Raw genomic sequence first — 18,485 nt, 5'->3', positions numbered from 1 at the left:
GGCTTTGACTAAATGCTCTTTAGGGTCCCTTCCAGCACTAATGCCCAGTGATTCTCTGGGTCAGCTTTGGGCCAGTGTAAAAGCTTCAGGCTGAGCTGCATCACAGATACTTCCAGGTCTCAAGAGGTTGGAGGGTGTTGGAAACTATTGTTATCTTCTTCATTGGCATAACAGATGCACCATAGTGCCAGTTTGGGGAGGAGAAGCTCTCTGGCCAAGAATGGGTCCAAGGTCAATGATAGGATCTGCCACCCAAGATCCCCAGGGGGACAATTCTAAACTGGTAAATATGGTCACTGCTTGGGTGTGACCCAGGACAGGTGGTAGAACAAAGCCCAAAGTTCTGTTTTTAACCTGAAGTGAAAGGGATGCAGGAAAGCCAACCTGGCCAATTTGTTACAGAACCACAGACTACCATGGATGGAAGGGAACTTTGAGATCATAGTCAAGTTCAGCCCCATTGTTTTATAAATGAAGAGGAGGAAACAGATTTGTCCAATAAAGGATGAGCTTCTTGGATAATAGGGTAGAGAAAGCATCTACACACACACACACACACACACACACACACACACATATCACAAGGTCAATTCTATCTTGCATCTGGGAATGAAAGGTCACTGCCCATCCCCTAGCAACTAGGAAGTCCCATCTATTGCCTAATTTCCATCATCCTGCAACAGGGGGAACCCACTGCCCTAGGGTAATTGTCCCATGTTCCCTGACCCCAGCCCTCCCCCATCACACCACCTCCAATCCTATAATCATCTTTACAGTTGTGCCTCACAAAGAACTAGCTCCATCCCTGAGAAGAGGTTAGCTACTGTTCCTTTGTTATCCATGCTTGGATATGACAGGTCCCTGTTCAAGGACTCAAAAACAAGCAGGTCCATGTATGTATGCATTTTTACATATTCCCAAAGTTGGGGACAGAGTTGCTATTGCTAGCATGCAGCTAAGAACTACAGGCAGTCAACAACTCACAAGAGTATATATGTTCCCCTCTTCTCCCACTCCATTAAAGTTTCCAGCCCTGGACAAAGGTGGGGTGGGGGTGGTAAAAAATAAATATATCAAGGATCAAACAATATAGAGCTTACATGGGCAAAGGTCAAGGCTTTCCAAGGGATACTGCCTGTCCTTGCTCTCCCATTTCCCTTCCTTAGGAAAAACGGAAAAGAAAAGGGCTTTGAAATCCCCCAGTCTCTCCATCAATTCCTTAGTCAGAGCTGTGCTTCAGTCATAAAGAAAAAAAAGTCAAAGAAGTCTTCCTGCAGTCTCTCCTAGCTCTCTCCTGCTGCAGCTGTGATCCAAAGACACAACAAGAATATCAATCTCAACATGGTCAGCTCTGGACTCTCAGGCCAGAACTTGAACTTGAGTCTTCCCTCTCCCCACCAAGACCCTGGGTGCTACCTGGACCAAAGGCCAGACCAGTGAGTAAGCCACTAAAAAACCCTGGGAGAACTGACTCTGTCCCTGAGCAAAGTGGGGGCTTGTAAAAGCCATAGGCGATTACAGTGACGCTGAGGCTCTGGGCAGTCAGCTTTTAAGCCCCACAGCCATCACCATCCCCTCCCTCCCTTCCCTATAAAAGGGGGATAATAACCTAGGGCTCTTGGCCAAAGAGTGTTTTGCTATTCTCTAACCATAAAGTGCTTCAAGATCTCTTGACAGTCAGGAAGTAGTGAAAAAAGCCCTAGCCCCTAGAATAGAGATCATAGATCAGAGAATCTGGCACTAGAAGGGAATGTGAGAGGTCATTTAGCCTAAACTCCTTTATTTTACAAATGAGCAAATAGCCTCCCAGAAGGAAAGTGATTTGTCCAAGGTCACATAGGAAGCAGTAAGATTTAAATCCAGATTTTCTAATACCAAATCCAGTGTTCTTTCTATGATATCATGGGGGCCTCTTAAAAAATCAGTTTGGAGATCACTGACAAGTCAAGAAGTGCTCAAAGATCCTGGGATAAAAGAAATGATGGTCCCCTCCAGGAAGCCTTATCATTCTACTCCACACTCATATCCTCTTCTTCCACATTTACTTCTAAAAATGGTTAGCGATTTCCACAGCAATACATCAAGACATCAACCTCTAAAGCATCTGAGATGAATTGGGGGGGGGTTGATAATTAGGGAGGATGATACGGTTTCTCCTAGCTAGTTACTGAGTCCAGGGAGAGGGCCTAGGAGCTGATTGGCCCTTGAACTTTGAAGATCTGATACAGAACAAAGCAACTGGGAGGGTCTGATCAGGAGCTCCAGAAGTCTTGAATGTGTAGGGGAAAGAGAATCCGGAGGCTCTGAGAAGGGTAGGTATATGTCATATTCTTGACTTTGAAGAGGGTCCCTCTGAGGGTCCTATTGAGGTCTACGTCTTCAGAGGGCAGTGAACAGGACTGACCCCCACAGTAGGAGGGAAGGAAGTTGGACTTAAAACAGACTTCCTAGAGGGTAGGAATAAGAAAGCAGTGGCAGCTCTTCCCCAGCAATATGGGCCAAGGAAGGGCTGCCTTAAAGGAGCCAGGGGGAGGTAGTAAATGACACAGTGGTCCTGCTACAAGTCCCTACAACCTGAGGAAGTCTCATACCCTCTGTGGGCAGCTGATCTCAAATCCCCTGAGGCTTAGGGCTTCAGAGGCCAGTCTGTCCTTGTCCCTGTGTCTCAGTACTGGCCAACACACCTGAAGGCTCTTGCTGCCAATCCTGCTCCCATTCCTCCCCCCTCACACTCAGGCAAGGCTTCTGGTGGATTAAAAAAAAAACAACCAAAAAACCCTGCAGGAGAGATTATATAACAGCAGCTGGGGAGACTACCGTACCTCCCTGCCTATGAGCTGCAAGAGGGGCTGAGCAGGGGAGTCTGGCCCATCATCTCTCCAACCCCCAATCTGAAGAGAGGGAAGAAAGGGTAGAACTGATAAGTCAGCTACAGACCAGATAAAGTCCCTCAGGAGGAAGCTGCTGTTCAAGAGCTGTGAGTACAGTATAGCTTGAGGTGAATTAGTTAATGTCCATCCCAACCCACCTTCCACTCTGCTCCCCCAAAATCCTGAGGTCTGGAGTTCTGTCTGCCTGGATCATCTACCTTTGTCTCAGTATTCATGCCTAGGAGCTTTCCTCTTTTTCCTACTCCCATAAAGGTAAGGACCTCATATCCACCCCCTCCCTCCTAGCTCCCTCAACATCCAGGAAAAGGCTCTGCTGAAAGGACCAGGTGGATGACAGTTGTGCCACAGATCTTCTGTGGGACTGGGTCAAATACCGAAGTATTCTGGGCTCTCAGTAAAATGGAAAGAGCAGTAATGATCTCTTCCTTCCCCAGAGAAGTCAGAAATTGTTCCTCTTCTGCCCTCTCCCCCTCCCTTAGGGGAGGACAAATACACACCATAGGCTAAATGGGATCATGGGTGCTCAGGAACACACAGGCCCACATGATTCCTACCCACACAGAGCAGGTCTGAGAGGGCCTTCAGATACCAACACCCTGATCCCAAACCACCTCTCCACTTCCTGCCCCCAAACAGTTTGTTTTTCCCCCCGGGGGCTTAGAAGGCAAACAGGAAGGAAGTTCATTCCTGATTGGAATCATTGGGGCCTAGAGCAGCCTGTCCCTAGGGATGGAGGAAGGAGAGAAGGGAGGAAGAAGGGTAAGTGTATTGGGGGGGGGGGGGAAGGTCATCAGTCTCTTCTATCCCAGCCTCATAGTCTGCCCATCAACCACCAAGTTAGAACCTGGCTGCCTTAGCAACAAGACCCATGACATAACATATAAAAGCTCTGTATACAGTGGCATGTGTGCTCCCCTACCCCCACCAAGGAAGAAAGAAAGAAAGAGAGAAGAATCTCTGAGCAGGAGTTGGGGTGAAGAAGGTAAAGGCAGAAGTCGATGGTTTCCCTAGCTTCATTCCCCTCCAGTGTACCCTCCCCATAAGCCAGCCTCCAGTGGCCCAAGGTCACTGCCCCAGACGGTGAACTTCCCATCAATGCGAAGTCCTACAAGGTTCCACCCCCTTCCCCAGAGATACCCCCTCCGGAGAAGTTCCATCTCCTGCCCTCGATATCTCCCCTCCCCCCTTCCTGTCTCCAACCCCGCGTTAGAGCGAGAAAGATCCAGGTGATTCTACTCATAAATCACAACAACTTGCTCAAAACTCGGGCGACAGTCCAGGTATGTGTGCTGCTGCTCAGACGTCTCCCCTGACCTGAAGACCCCCCAAAACACTGAGACGGCACCGCGAGCGGGATGTCTTCCCCTGGAGTCCCTAAAGCAAGGAGGCCAAAGGGCCCCCCCAGACCTATTTTTTTGCCCCTCCCAGCTCTCATCACTCTGGGTAAGACAGACAGTAAAGGGGAGTAGAGACCCTCTCCTGCAGCCCCCCCCCCACTCCCCAGGTGTGGTACAGCTGCAAACTCTGGCCGGGAGTTAGTTACCCACCCAAGGGCGGGGCTGTGGATCGCTGGGGTGGGGGTCTCCAACTGGGCTTCAAAGCGAAAACCGGCCGCGGGGTCGGGGTGCGGATCCGGAGAGGGAGCCCCAGGGCGGGGGTCGGGCCCCCAGAGGCGGACGCCCCTCTCCCGGGCGGGTCTGCGGGCTCCGGCGCCCAGCTGTCACCCGAGCCAAACGGGGCCCCAACACGCAGAGGCAGCGCAACCCACCCACCCGGCCGGGTGTCATCTGAACAGCACCCCCTCCCCCTCCCCCCAACAGCTGCAGCTCCCCCACCCCGCCCCCACCGCCCGCCGCCCTCCCGGGCCCCTTCTGCACCATTTTGGGTCAAGGAGGAGGCACGGGCAGCAGGGGCGGGAGGACCCCCGCGCCCCGGGCTGTCACCCCGTGCCCTCGGGGGCGGGGGGCTGCCCTCCCTCCGGGCCCCCCCGGCGGCCCCGGGCCCCCGCGGACACAGCCGGCGGACCCTCCCACACGGCGCGGGACCGGCCCGGGCGCCCCTTCCAGCCCGGACGCCCCGAGGGGGGAGAAGGCAGGGAGGGGGAGGCGGGTCTCTTAAAGCGACAGGCGCGGCGGTTCTTTTCTACTCACCGGCCCCCGTTGGGGGAGGGGGCGCCGCGGCCCGGGGCGGGAGGAAGAGCGCGGGACCTGGCCCCGCTCCGGTCTCCCGGCGCAGCAAGGCGGGGGGCGCTTTTTCTTTTTAGGGGGAGGGGAGGTCGAAAAATAACTAAGGAGACAGGCGTCTGCCCGGGCCCTGGGTGGAGCCGGGAGGTCCCGGGCCCCGGTCCTGGGGCCGGGGTGGAGGGGAAGGAGGGTCCTGGGCCGGGGTTCCCGAGCCGCCGCTGTTGTTGATATATTTTCTTCCTTCCTCCTTTTGGGCTCCAAAGGTAACTCCTCCTGTCCCCGGGAGCCGAGGCCAACGTAGGCACAGCTCAGCCTAGCCTGGGGGGGGCGGAGAGGAGGCGGCGGGGTGACGGGCAGCCGGGGGGGCCAATGGGAAGGCCCCATGGGGGCCTCGGGGCGGGGCCAGGGGAGGGTGGGCCGGCCGCCGGGCCCGCCCCCTCCCTCCTCCGCCTCCTCCACCCCCTCCCCGCCCCGCCTGCGCGCCGGCCGCCCTCCGGCTCCCTCCTCCCCACCCCAAGCTAGGCTGCAGCGCGGGCCGGAGCCGCGGATCCCTCCGCCGCCGCGGCGGAGGCCGCGGGCCCCGGGGGAGGGCCCGGGCGGCGCTATTAAAGGCGCAGCCTCCCCCACCCGCTCGCGGCTCCCGCGGGCCGCGCCGCCGGCCGCGCCGCCCCGAGGGCTGGGGGAGGGCAGTTGGAGAAAGTTGGGGGGAGCTTGGAGGAGTGGCGTGGCAGCGCCCCTCGGGGCCCGGGCCGCCCGGGGGCAGCGCGGAAGGCCGCCGGGCTGGAAGGGGCGGCTTCCCGGGCCCGGGGGCCCCGGGGCCCCTCCCCCGCCCGGCCCCGGAGACGCCTCGCCGCTTAAAGCTACAGGCTCATAGTTCTCGGGTGACCTCATCCCGGAGCCTGCAGCCCACGGAGCGCAGCCAAGGGGGCAATTTAAAGGGGCGGGAACCCTAATTTCCCCCAGCGCAGGAAACACCCTTGAAAACATCTTATTAAAGGAGGACTGGCCCTTTTGGTTGTTTTGTTTTAAATCCGGCTACCCCGGGCAAGCCTTCCAAGGGGCTCCCTGGAAGTTTTCCCGAATGCCGCCAAACTAACGGGGGTCCCCCGGCATTCCCGGATGCGGTCCATCAGACCCCAGCTGAAGGGAGCAATCCCAAAGCACCACCCTGTGGAAAGAGTCACTACTAAGAGGGGCTTACGGCACCCCCTTAACGCCTCCCTTGCTTCTAGCCTATCCCGTCACTTGGTTGTTAGTTGTTTGTAGGGCTTCTCCTCCGTTAGATAATGAACTGCTCCAAAACTTGGACTTTTTGTTCTTACCCTGCTGTTTGTATTCCCAACCCCTACCACAGTGCCTATGGGCTCTTAGTAAGTGTTTAAATAGAGTTTAGGGCAAGTAATAGGCGCATGATAAATGCCTGTTAACTAGACTTTACACTTATCTCAATTGATCTTCTCTACCACCTGGGGAGATCAGGATCAGAGGTATGATCATCCCCTTTTTTTACAGATTGGGAAACTAAAGACACAGAAAGCCTGATTCATTTGTCCAGGGCCACATATCTAGGAAGTGGTAGATCTGGAACTAAATAGTGGAATGTTTCAGCCCTTGATTTCTTCTGCTTGGACGAAGATAAAGCGCATTTGAAGCCTGGAGGCAGGAAAAGGATCTGCTTAGTCTCTCCAGGTCCTTCCCAACCCCAAACAGGAGACATCAGAAAGACTGCTTTGCAATTAGATTGGTGGCTCATCTCCGTAGTACTGTATATCAAGTAATACAAAGCCAACAGGCTCTTATTTCCTTGGCCTCTTTCTCTCCTGGGCCCTCCCCTCTAGGAAACCCTCCAGGATTAAGCAATGTCCCACATGGTCTCTTTACAGCTTGTCAGCTCCCCAACAGGTCTGGGCTCTACACACGTAGCAGATTGTGAGTACATTCTGTGTAAGCCTTGAGGAAAGAGAAGCTAGACCACAGGATAGACTTTCTGAAAGACTAGGATAGAAGTGTAAGCTGCAACTTCCCTGGGAATTCTCAGGGTTGGTACAGCTTCAGTTTGGCCATTAGAGAGACTACTCTTTTGTGGAGGTAGGAGGATGGATAAAATGACCTCCCCTCTTCCCTAACCCAGCAGCGGGAAAACCTCCCCTCATTTGATGGGCTCTATTTTTAGGACTTCCTTAGGCTCTAGCTGAAGAAACCGTTTAGTCATCAGGGTGTTTATTTTCCGGCTGTTTCCGTCGGGAAAGCAGAATGTTGAGACTGGAGAGATCAGCGGTTGCTGGAAAAGGCTTTACAGGAAGGAGCCTGGGAAAACTAAACTGGACAGGACATGGCAGTTGAAAATAAATAAGAAAGGGATAGGGAAGCCCAGCAGGGAGCTGCAAGGATAGATGCCCTGCCTCTTGGACCTTCTATCTATAAGCCATCTTTGAAGCTCTCCAAACACTCCAGCCCTCTCTCATGTCCAACTTTAATCGAATGAATCTTAAGCTAGAGAAACAGCCCACAAAGGCCCCTTCAGTCTCGAAATCAAAAGACTCAGGTATCTTCCCTCCCTCTCACCCCATCCCCCAACTTTGTACCAGCTCCGAGCCCCACCCTTTAAAAGACCTGCAGGGTGAGCATCCCGCTAACTAAAGATCTGACCAATCCTGAGCCAGGCTGGTATCCCTCCAAGGATGTTATTGGCTGTTGGGTCCTCCCCGGCTTGGAATGTTGGGCCGAACAAAGGAATGAGGAAGGAAGGTGAGTCACCTGGGCTGTCTATTAAAGGGCTAGGAGCCTGATGATGACTGATGATGTCACTGGAGGGGAGGGATATAATCCCTGGGGGTCCAGACCCGAAGAAACAGTTGAGAAAAAGCACCTGATCTTGGAAGATGAAATTCTGAAGGGAGATTTGGGTCCTCACTAAGCTCCATAGAGGACATACTGAAGAAGGGCAGAGAGAATTGGAGCAGGACGGGAAGTTATGCAACCTTGAGACTTTGTGGAAGTAGTAGCTAGTAGTAGCATTCCCCTGGAATTTATCTCCATAAAAAACAAACAAAAGAGTAAGGGTGATATTATAGTAGGAAGGATTCAGATCGGGCAGCAGGAAGGAAGTCTTGACAAGTGCCCTCATTAAACTCAAAATGCAGGATTTCCAATCTTTCTCCCCCAAGGCCCACAACTGGCTCACCAAGTTGTCAGTTCAAAATATTCCTGAAAGCTCAGATACTAGGGTCTGGCTTCCACAGGAAGACAGGGACTAGACCTGTGACTTCAATAGTATAAGAATAAGATGTCAGCATCTTCCCTAAAATTTATGGCATCCACGATTGCCTAGGGTCACATAGTACATAGTGTTATAGTCAAGGCTTGAACCCAAGTCTTTCAGGATCAACTTTTTAACATTGCCTCTCACCTATAGAGTTTATAAGATCACAGCATTTAAAGCTAAAAGAGACTTTAAAGATCCTGTTTAACCCCCTTGTTTTTTCAGATGAAATAGCTGAGGCCCTGAGAGATAAAGTTAATATCCTAAGTTTTAGAAAAATGGTGTTTCTCTAATTTCAAATCCATTACTCTTGCCACTATAATACTGGAGTGCTTTTCTAGGTTTGACAAGATGATTTCAGGTCTTTTCCGGCTGATTTGTATATAAATATATGATTTAATTATTAAATCAGTTCCTTGGGAGACTTGGTACTTAAGTTTCCCCCTTCCATTCTTTTGAAAAACTTCTCAAGGAAATTTCTATTGTGATTAACAAGGTAATATCTCTTCCCAAAAAAGCTGCCTAGCATACCTAGCCTATTAGAGGGAAATGACCTAGTGCCCCCCCCACTCCCCAGCATAGTCACAGACCACTAATTAGGATTGTAGAATCAGAGACAGAAGTGGAAGGAAAAAAAGACCATGTAGTCTCTCTCTCTTCCCAATTCCCACCCCCCCCCCATTTTTTAAACAGGTGAAGACACCAAGTTCAGAAAGGTTGCTACAAGTCCAAGGTCATATAGCTAGTATAGGAGGTAGACTAAGGATTCATACCTAAGCTTTCTGACTTTATACACATCATTATTTCCCATCAAACTATTCCCTTTCAAAGGACTCCTTTGAGGGTGGAGGGTGGCATGAGATCATTTTTTCAGCCCCTTGCCTCCATGCTCCTTGGAGATCTAATACAGGTAAAACAATAACAGCCAATTTGCCTGGCCAGATTAACCTCCATATCAATATAGACCAGAAGTTTACTTTGCCTTCCTTGGCATCAAGGACAGTGGAAAGCCCTTTCTTTTGCTGTGGCAATGGCTCATACTTAGGCTTCTCCCTCCCTCCCTCCAGACCTCTGGAGAAGACTCTATATCCTTTTCCTCTCTAGAGCTGCCCTGCATCCTGGAGACTTTTCTCCCTCCTCCCTTCCCCCATTGTCCTAGCTGAGGCCACCTCCAGTTCTCCAGTCCCCCACCCCCATCCCATCTGTCTGCTTTGGATGAAGAGGAGGTGTGTTGGGTCCCTGTGTGTCTGTCTGTGTGTATATAGCTATGTGTATGCAGGATTGGGCATCTTCATAGGCAGTGTCCTTCTGAGGGAAGAACTCTGGACCAGGAGACTTAGGTTGAAATTCCAGCTCTGCCACTTAACTGGATTGTGGTCCTTTTCCTTTCTGGGCCTCAGTTTCCTGGTCTGTAAAAATGAGGATAATACTTGGGAGTATAAAGGACCACTAGTAACCATCTTTGTGTCATGAACCCCCTAGGCAATTTTCTGAAGCCTAGACCCCTTCTCAGAATATATTTCTTTAAAAAATTCATAATGGAAGGAAATGCTAAATTTTAGAAATTTGTGAAAATAAAGATACAATTATTTTTTTAATCCAAGTTCCCAGACTCTGGGGGGGGGGGGGGGATGCTGTCTGTCCATGGACACTAAGTTAAGAACTCCTGCCTGAGCAGCTACATTTCAGGCTTCTTGTGAGGGTCAAATGAAAGAATACACAGACAAAACTAGATAAAGCATTTCTCGTGCCGGGCTAAGAGCACTGTAAAGGCTGTACTGTTAACATGACAGGGGTAGACTTGCCCGGGTGGATGCGGACCCACATCCCGGTGTGCATATGCCTAGTCCCTGGCAGCTAGGCATGTCTAGTTCTCGCTTCTCCTGCCCTTTGCCTGGGTGGGGGTGGGGGGGTGGGGACAGGACTTGGAAGGGTACTTTGGGCCAAGTGGCCAAGTTAGGCACCTCGATGGCCAAGCCCGGGTGGGCAGAGCCCTGCTGGGTGTCCAGGCTGGTGCCAGAGGCCAGAGCACGGAGGCAAAGGGCAGGTACCACGCCCTGGACCAGAGGCTGGGGTGGGGGTGGGGGGTGAATCTTGGGCCCTCGGTCAGTGCATCCCCCCCCCCACCAGCCCGAGCACACCCTGTCCCCCCTGCCTGGGCAGGATGTGGTGGCAGCTGCACCGAGGGTGGGCAGGATGTGGGGGTGGGGGCAGCTGCGGCGCAGCCTGCAAGAAGAGCCTTCTCCTCGGCTCCTCCCTCTCTCCTTCTCCCCGCTCCCTCCTCCTCCTCCTCCTCCTCCTCCTCCTCCTCCTCCTCCTCCTCCTCCTAGTCACATGGTCCCAGCCCCAACAAAATGAGGGACTATTTTCCTTTTCCCTCGGAAGGACACCCACAGGCACTCGAACTTGACCCAGGCTGCACCCAGGCCTTCTCCCACTCCGCACCAGACTTTCCACTCTCCACGGTCCTGGGAGGAAAGTCCGAAGCGCATCCTTCCCCGGGTCCCAGCCTTCTTCAGGCCAGGCAGGGACTATCCCTTTAAATGCAAATAAACTGCCTTCTCCCCCTCCCTCCCCCTTTCTCCCCCTCGTGCCCAGTCTCCGCCAGCTGCCATTGACGTCACGCGTGCGTCACCGTCGCCAGCCCAACCAGACAGCACGTGGGGGAAGAAGGTGGCCTTAAAGGGCCAGGCGCTGAGGGCCCTTTAGACAGCTGCTTCTGTCCCTGACCCGGGGAAGAGGGAGTGTGGGAGGGACAGAAGAAGAAAGGCGAAGAGGAAGAAGTCGGGGCGTGGGAGCAAAAAAAATTGTCCTGTGGAAGTTGGAGCCCCAGGAATCGGTCTGGAGGCTCGCTACGGAGTGGGCAGCGCCGGAGGGAGGAGGTCCTGCTCCAAAGGAGAGACTGGGGGAGCGAGCCAGGACCAGTGGGGTGTGGTGGTGGGAGGGAACAGGGGGATGGGAAGAGTGCCAATCAAAGCCCTCTACAGTTGGGTCCCTACTTACAGTCCTGCTGCCTTATCTCCAGCTACACCCCCTGTCTTTGCCAAATTAGGGCTCTAAGCTTGGAGGAAAGGGGGGCGGGGAGGGTAAATAAAAAAAAAACCACTAAAATAGAAGCAAATTGCATATCCAAGCAAAGAGTAAGTCTTGAGTGGGCCAGACAGGAGTCTAGGTAGAATAAATAATAATAATAATAATGATAATCGGTCATTTGGCCACTCTTCCTGGGACAATACCTTATATTTAGCCAACTATCCTCCTCCCTTCTGCTGATGAACTTCCTAGGAGAGAGGCTTTTGCTATTCGGTGGGAAAAGCCCGGAGTTTGAGGTTCCCGGTGCAGCCCTTCAAAGAAAAGTTTATCCTGTGTCCATAGGCATAGGATCTCAGTTTCCTCATTTGTAAAAGGCAGGTTCCAGATGGTCTCTTGAGTTGCTATCTCACTCTAAACCTAGGCTCTCTTTGTGACAAAATAAGAAATGACCACTTTTTAGAGCTCCAACATTTCGTCCGAACCTCTCCGGTGGAACTTACTGAATACAGTCTATTCTGGTTATAGTCTACACACAAACTATTTCAGCACTCCACCCCCAATCCCCGTTAAAATACAGGGGAGAAAGGGGCGGGGGCGGGAGAAGGGGAGAGAATGGGGGGGGGGGTGGAATAGAAAAGATAGGATAACGGAGTGAAGAAGCTGACACTTAAGAGACCGCTGAAGTTGGGAAACCAAAGGCTAAGGGAGATGACCTAGGAGTTGGCATTGGGGTACTATTTTCCTGGAGAAACCATAATAGCTCACATTTCTATCGCTGTTTAGGATTTGCAAAGCACTTTGTTTCTTCACAACTCTTAGAAATAGGGCTTACAAGTATTGTTTGTACTCTTATCCCTTGACCATCCAATTCACCAAATCTTCCCTCCTCAACCTCTACCCTCTCGCACCTTTATAAGTCTCCCTCATTTGGAAAGACTGTCTGGAAGAAACAGACACAAATATTATGACTTCTTATGGTCTCTTCCAATTCCCCTAGTCGGGGATTTTTAGTCGTTCAGCAGGAAGAAGAGTGACCCAGATCTCCGAATGAAAGCTGAGGAAAGAGAATCAGAACAGAGAAAAAGAGAGGGAACTTATTTTAATGGGGAGAAAAAACCCCAAAAACTTAAAAGTCAAAAGAGCTGGGAGTGAATCTTCAGCTCCCTTATTATCTTCATAACTTTGGACTAGTCAGTCGCTGGGACTCAATTTCTCTTCTGAAATAAAAAGGGGCTGGACAAGATGATCTCTAAGGTTTCTTTCTCAGTAGGTAGGGCTTGAGGGTGAGGGTCTATCCCCTCTGCTCTGATTGGTCAGTTTGTCCTTCCCCAGACCCCTGAGAGCTGCTCCTGGCCTTTCCACCCTTTGCTCTACTGCTTTGTTGATGTCATATTGCCCCTGGAGACAGAGACCTGAGAGTTTGCCAGGGGACAAAGGGATGTTGGGAAGAAAACCAGAAGACAGGGTGGAGTTGGAATCAGGAGGAACAGTTACATTCAAGCTTTCCTTTCCTAAGGCTCCTTCCTCCTTCTGAGTGTTTCAGCCCTAAATAACTTCTCCTCAATACCCATCAGACAGCACAATTTAGTACAAAGAGATTCAATTTAAGGACCAGCACCCTAAGTTAAGACCTGGCTCTAAAATATCCTAGTGTTACTTGGAGCCAGGCATTTCATTGTGTTTTGCCTCAGTCTTCCCATCTGTGCAATGAAGTTAATGATATTTGTTCTACACACTTCATAGGATTTTTATGAGGAATGAGCTATTATAAGATTTTGATGAACTGGTATCCTATCTCTTTTTCCTTCTCTTCCCAGTCCTAGCTCTTCACCTCCCACTGAAGTGAAGGACCAACCCACCCCAACCGAGTAGAGTGCTGGAGCTGGCTCTTACTAAATTATCCAATCGATTTAAAATTTTCAGAGTGAGCATTGACTCTTCAGAAGTTGGCAAACTATAGGAATCAGGACTTGATTTAGTGTCTTGGTTGATTGTCTAGATTTCAGAAAGTGATGAAGAAAATGTTAATGCAGATGAAACTTAAATGTGTGTCTTCCATACTTTTTTCCCCTTCAGGGAGCTAGTGCGACCAGTATCTCCTTGCCTCTGTTACTTACTACCTGTATGACTGTGGGTAAGTCACTTATACTCTGTAGGCCTTAATTTCCTCATTTATGAGTAGGATAGACTAGATTATAACCTAGGTCCTTACCTCTTCATGGAAGTATTTGTAGTGTTTAGAGAGGATTAACACCTCTTGTGTGAGGGCTGCCCTTTTCAGGGTTGCTTATCTACCTTTGGTGTCCACCTGGCCCTCAACTCTCACCTGTGGCTCCAAGAAGCTATAGTATATGCAGAGCCCTCATTCTGGTAAATTGTCTGGATAGCTGGGTTAAACCAGATTGAGGGTAAACAAAAGGCCTCACATCCATAGATGAGTTAGAGAGATGTCTACTCCAAGCATGTAAAGACTTCCTCCAGTGGAATGGGCCAATGAAAACAATTTGTTTCAATGACCATGGAAGAGGATGAAATAAGATATTGTGAAGAGCTTAGATCTTGGTCAGACATCAAAGATGCTAGAGTCACCCACCACTAGTCATCCTGACTTTGGTCCTACCACTAGACTTTGATGACTCTGAAAGAGAGAGTAAGGTTGACTGCCCTGCCTCACTTAAATCTGATTCATGCATGAGGCAAGATATCGACCTTAATGCCACTGATCCTCTTCGAAAAATGAAGGACAAACATGAGTCCTATTTCTGCCCTATATCTTTTATTCTATTACTATTCCATTCATCACCTCCTCTTTGCAGCAGGACTTCTGTTAAGGGAGCAAGAAAGAAATGCCTTCTCCTCCAGAGATCATTAAGAGATATAGAGGTCCCTGTTGACTTGTGTTAGAGGAATGTGCAAAATGAGAACCTGAGGGTATCAAAGGAGCCTTAGAGCCGATTAGACCTAGAAGGCTAGATGGGGTAGTGAATAGAATTCTGGATCTGGAGGTAGGAAAACTTGAGATCAAATCCAACCTGAGACACTTATTAGCTGTGTGATCCTGGGCAAATCACTTCTGTCTGCTTCAGTTTCCTCAACTTTAAATGAGGAATAAATACTTCACCTATTTTCAGAGTGGTTGTGAGAATCAAATGAAATATTTGTTTAAAGTGCTTAGCATGGTGCCAAATGCCTGAAAATCATCCTAGAGACCATTTAAATTATCCCCCCCCCCATTTTATAACTGAGAAAACTGAGACCCAGAGAGGTTACACAGGTAGGAAATTAATAGAGAGAGTAGTTGAATCCAGGTGCTTTGATGCCAATGCCAGCACTATTTCCACAGTACCATCATTCCTCTGAGAGCTAGCAATGCAGTTGAATTTAGTCCATCAGTGCTTTGGAATCACCTAGTCCATATCCTGTTTGACTGGCTGGGTTCCTGAACCATTATACTAAAGGTTTTCTCAAGGAGGGGGTGAAGCTTCTCACCGTGGGAATCTCCCATCAACCCCAAAACTGGCCCTGCTCCCTCTAGGGGTGGGAGTAGGGTGACGTAAACGAGGACTCTGTGTTCCAGAAAACCCCAAAATAACCCACCCACTCCCGTCCAGCTGCTATTTCTGTCCCTCTCGTTTAATTATTCAAACCCCCTTTGGGGACTGAGCTATAAAAAGTTCTCTAACTTGGGGACCCAGGAGATCTGGTCAATTAGCCAGGCTGCTATATCAACAGTACAGGAGGTCCTTGTGGGGTCATTTAATCCATCCACTTTTGTAGACTGAGAAAACTCTCCTTTCTGTCTGTCTTATGCTATAGGAAGATCCAGAGTCCTAGGAACCAGTGCTTCTCATCCCTAAAGGTCCTGACTACTGCTTCATTTCATCATCCTTTCTTTCTCTGCCTAACTTCTACCCTAGAAATTCTACCTGACTGCAGTCCAATCTCTTTACAGGAGTATACTGGTAAATGTTTGACAGCTGACTCTCTAGTTGAAACTGCATCATTAACATTTTTCTCCATCACTTTCTTAAGCAATTAACAAAACAATAAAAGGAGCCCTGATTTATAGCATTTACCAAATATCTGAGGTGAGAATTTAACAATACTTTAAACAATTGAATAATTGTCTCTCTGGAGCCCTTTATGAATGGGGCTCCCACATACATCTGAATCTATCCTTCCTTTCAGTAATGCAGTGCCTACTCTCACTTCTGTTCTCCCAGATCCCTGTTTCCAGTGTGACATAATGGAAAAAAATCATTGGATGAGGGTTCAAATCCAATCTCTTCTACTTACTTTATATAAGACTTTAGGTGAATCACTAAGAATCACAGGATTTTAAGAAGGGACTTCCCAAACCATCTAGTCTGATCCATGGTCACATAGGAATCCTAGCTAACATACTGGACAAATAGTTATTCAGTCTCTGCCAGAAGATCACTAATGACCTCCTAAAGCAGCCCATCCTATCTCTGGAAGGCTCTTGTTAGGACGCTTTTTAAATATAAACATATATATATATATATATATATATATATATAGGCCCAAATTGACTTTTTTGAAACTTCTATCCATGGCTTCCAACTCAGCCTTGTGGGATCAAACAGAAAAATCGAATTTCTCTTGAAGACTCTCAAACTTATATTATAAAATCATAGATAGAGTGTTGGAACCATTAAATTTAAACTCCTCATTTTACAGATGAGGACATTGAGGCTGAGAGAGGTTACATGATTTTCCCAGAATCAAATAGTAACTGTTTAAAGGAGGCTTTAAATTCAAGTTTTCCTAGCTCCAAGTCTGGCATTCTATGCTTTGCACCATCTATCTACCTTAAAGACAAGTACCATATTTCCACACACACCTCCCCTCTCCCTTCCCCTTCCCCTTCCCCTCCCCCTCTCCTCTCCTCTTCTCTCCTCTCTTCTTCTTACTTCTTTTCTTTTTCTTTCTCTTCTCTTCTCAAATCCTCAGGACCTTCAACTAATCCTTCTATGATATGACCTCAAGGTCTTTCAGTATCCTAGTTGGCAGTCTCTGGGAACTCTTAAGCTTATCAATGTCCTTAAGTTATAGTATCCAAACTCCACACAATACTCCTTGAGATACCTAGAAAGGTTGTAATGGAGATACTGAATGAACATGGAGTCAAGAAGACCTGAGTTGAATCCTGCCACAGTTATTCATTAACTGTGTGACCTCTGAGCAGATCATTTCACCTCAGCCTGTTTCCTCATCTCTAAAATGGGAATAATAGCACTTACCTCATAGGGTTGTTATGAGAATCAAATAAAGTATCTTACAATAATATATATATATTTATACATATATATATAAAGATATAAATAAATATATAAAATATCTTAATATATAAAAGCTAGGTAATATTATTATTATTATGATTGTTTCTCCTCTTCTCCCTCCTTCTCTCCCTCTCCCTCCTCCTCCTTCTCTTCCTCCTCCTCCTCCTCTTGCTCCTGCTATCTGATCAGGGCAAATCATAGAGGAACTGTCATATGCTTCTTCCTAGAAACTATGCCTCTTAATGCATTACAGGAGCAAATTAACTTTCTTTTTTCTGCCTCTTCATACTGCTGACTCATTTTGAGCTTATAGACCTTTAACCCCTAGATCTTTTTCAAACAAAACTGCTATCTGGCCGTGCTTCTCTATGAGCTGGTGTTTGTGAGGCTATTTTTTTGTTTTGTTTTGTATGTGAGACTACTTGTAAGGTTTTACATTTATCCTCATTCCATTTCATCTTATTCAATTCAGCAATTCAACCCAGATCTCTAGACTGTCCAGATCTTTTGAGATTCTGGTGTTCTGTCCTAGCTTTGCATTATTGGCAAATTTAATGAGCATGTTGTCCATACCTTTATCTAAATTATTAAAAAAAAAAAAAAAGAAATGGGGGCGGCTAGGTGGCGCAGTGGATAGAGTACTGGCCCTGGAGTCAGATGAATTAAAATCTGACCTCAGACACTTAATAATTACCTAGATGTGTGGCCTTGGGCAAGCCACTTAACTCCATTTGCCTTGCAAAAACCTAAAAAAAAAAAAAGAAAGAAAGAAAAAAAGAAATGTAAAAGAACATGAGGTTATTCACATATCCCTACCAAGTTGGCATTCAATTGACCTTCAACCTTTCAAAGAAACCTAATTTTATTTCATCTAGTCAATTAATAAATATTTGTGAAATGGCTACTATGTATCAGGCACTGTGCTAGGTGCTAGAAAAACAAAGATAAAAATGAAACAATCCTTCATTCAAGGCATTTGCATTCTTTTGGGGGAGGATATAACATATCTATATCTATATATAAAACATATCCACATATAAGCTGCTGTTTGTCTTTCATTTTTGTTTTTCTTTCTTTTTTTTTTGTAGTTTTTGTAGTTTTCTTTGGGCAGGGAGGAAACCCTGATGTCTTCTCATAGTTTTCTGAAACTTCAAATATGAGGAAAAACCTTTGGGAATCAGGTATCTTTGTTCCAACTCTTCATCCAGGATCTCCTTGTGTTTCTCCCTAACCCTCAGAACCTCCCTCCCCAGTGTCCTGAAGCTCACCATGGCAGGCTCACCAGGAACTTCAAGGAGTATCCAACAGCTTCTGGTTATATGTGAGGGATCAAATACAAAGGAAAGATCCAAATCTATAGGAGCCATTCATGCCCTTCAAGAGCTGATTCCTCTTGGGGTCCAATGCCAGAAACCAACTAACATTCTGGAACCAGAGCTTTGATTATCTCAGAGATCTGGCCACAGCAAACCAACACTGCCACACTGCCAGACTGAAGCCAGGGACTCCAGGGTCCATAGCCAGTTGTCAGAGAGACTCATTCATACACAAACTCACATTGCTTGCCATCTGTCATCTTTGCCCAAGAATCTATATCCCTGGAGATATTGCAGAATTCTAGCCTTTACCTAGTTCCTCCCTGGGCCCTGGACCCAGAAGAATGGATAGCCCTCCCCCCTCCCCCATGGTGAGGGGCTCTTTACTCTTCTTGGCTTATTCTTTTCTCTTGTATTAATATACTGTCAGAGCTGGTCATTGCTGTGCTAAGATCATTTCATTATAGACCTCTGTGACCTCAGTGGTTTTGGAATCC

At 48.4% G+C, this 18,485-nt stretch overlaps 1 protein-coding gene and 1 long non-coding RNA gene across 9 annotated transcripts in view; one reads left to right on the top strand and one right to left on the bottom strand.

The window, feature by feature from the left end:
- Nucleotides 1–5,406, bottom strand: part of MEF2D (myocyte enhancer factor 2D) — a 118,636-nt gene extending 113,230 nt beyond the window's left edge. For 7 of the 8 annotated variants that reach the window (XM_074223211.1, XM_074223213.1, XM_074223209.1 and 4 more), the window contains exon 1: nt 5,042–5,406. The gene's annotated coding sequence lies outside the window, so the exon portion shown is untranslated. The remainder of the gene's footprint in view (nt 1–5,041) is intronic. The other variant, XM_074223214.1, reaches the window with a different exon arrangement.
- Nucleotides 5,407–5,918: 512 nt separating this feature from the next.
- The window catches only part of LOC141513429 (uncharacterized), a 31,159-nt gene continuing 18,592 nt past the window's right edge, over nt 5,919–18,485 (top strand). Inside the window, exon 1 of the long non-coding RNA XR_012475800.1 lies at nt 5,919–7,822. This is a non-coding gene — a long non-coding RNA (uncharacterized LOC141513429). The remainder of the gene's footprint in view (nt 7,823–18,485) is intronic.

The sequence above is a fragment of the Macrotis lagotis genome, chromosome 2, assembly GCF_037893015.1.
Source record: "Macrotis lagotis isolate mMagLag1 chromosome 2, bilby.v1.9.chrom.fasta, whole genome shotgun sequence".
In the NCBI taxonomy this organism is placed as follows: domain Eukaryota; kingdom Metazoa; phylum Chordata; class Mammalia; order Peramelemorphia; family Peramelidae; genus Macrotis; species Macrotis lagotis.
This window is presented reverse-complemented; position numbering and strand designations above follow the sequence as displayed.